At 37.4% G+C, this 1563-nt stretch overlaps 1 non-coding gene across 1 annotated transcript; it reads right to left on the minus strand.

Annotated features, from left to right (window-relative positions):
* Nucleotides 1-1041: 1041 nt before the first annotated feature.
* Nucleotides 1042-1113, minus strand: TRNAQ-UUG (transfer RNA glutamine (anticodon UUG)). The gene has a single exon. It is a non-coding gene; the product is annotated as a tRNA-Gln (tRNA).
* Nucleotides 1114-1563: the final 450 nt, after the last annotated feature.

A 1563-nucleotide genomic window follows, 5' to 3' on the forward strand; every position in this document is an offset into this window, starting at 1 on the left:
TTGAACAACAAAGATAAAAGGTCAAAAAAATATTGAAACATAGACATAATCGGCAGGATTTGAACCTGCGCGGGGAGACCCCAATGGATATCTAGTCCATCGCCTTAACCACTCCGCCACGACTACTCAGACGTCAAGCTGTTATGAGTTTCACACACGTTTTCTAATAGCACCATGATCAAGCTCAGTGATCAACCCTCTGGAAGACATCTCAGAAAATGAAAAGAAAATACAAGGTCTCAGTAAAATGCAAAAATCTGATTTAAAGTCATCATCAATGGGAACCATTCACAGTTTAAAGCTTTTCCCTCTTCATAATGTGGATTTGGAGTCAGTCAGCTCCAAAAACATCCTTAAAAATAATCCGAAAATGCTGAGAAGACTGAAAATAATCATTTCCAAGTAAAAAAGACTTGGTGTTCATTTGATCAGGCTTTGGAGCGTATATTAACCATGTCAAGTTTCCAAAAATGTCCAGCGGTTAACTGAAATTACCATATCAATCTTCAGATGTTTTTCACTTTGAACAGCTCCATATCTATACTACAAGTCAACGGTAAGGTTCGAAAGACCCTATAAAGGGTCCTGATTGACTTTTGTGTGCTACAAAAAAAGCCACAAAACACATTAAAAAGACGCCGAAAAGAATTTTTAGAAAAACACCACCAAAAATGTTTATAAGGCACTTTAGGAAATTCTGGAAAACACAAGAAAAGATGGCTTAGAGAAAAATCAAAAACACTTCCTGAAGCCATTTTGGCTTCAAATCCTTGTCAGATTCACCCACTTGGAAAGAGTGTTATGTGAATATTGACTCAAGTCACAGAGTATGAGATTGCTTGGTATGACATAGACAATGAGTGATATAGACAATTTTAATTTTTGCTAATCCTACTTGATTTACAGCTTTGACCATGGTATTCCATGAATCCTTGAACTCTTTTTTTGTCTTTTATTATGTGGATTTTAAATTGCTTGTTTCATCATAAACATTGGGCATCGTCGATCTGAGTGCAGATGGAAAAATCAAAATGAGTGCTCAGGTTCCACTGAGTTTTGAACTCAGATCACTGGATTCAAAGTCCAGAGTGCTAACCATTACACCATGGAACCAACCATGCCTCAGACATGGCTGCGGCTTGTTGTGCTGAATAAAGCATATGAAATCGTGAACGATGGCGAAAACAGGCTCCAAAGCTGCAGTGCAAATCTGCATTCATACACAATGGTAAATTGATATCTTATAACCTTTCATTCCACAAATTTACCAACATTTCCACGATATCTCAGCTAGCGCATTTTGAAATGTTGATGAAAAGTGGCTAGTAAAAGATTGCTGTATCTGTTACTTGGAAAAAGTGTGAAAACAATAAATTGCAAAACTTATACTGTTAGAAAACTGTTCATCCAGTAGTCGATAAAGATTAGCATTGCATGGTAAAAGGCTTCATCTGAGAGATAATTTAAGGTTTGTGCAAATCAAAGTGCATGTCCCAGTCCATTAGCCAGGAGAGCGGTCTGTGGCTGCTGGACAAGATCAAGAGAAAAACCTCTTACCTGATG

Source organism: Dendrobates tinctorius, unplaced genomic scaffold, assembly GCF_039654945.1.
Source record: "Dendrobates tinctorius isolate UK_male_01 unplaced genomic scaffold, ASM3965494v1 ptg000462l, whole genome shotgun sequence".
Classification (NCBI taxonomy): domain Eukaryota; kingdom Metazoa; phylum Chordata; class Amphibia; order Anura; family Dendrobatidae; genus Dendrobates; species Dendrobates tinctorius.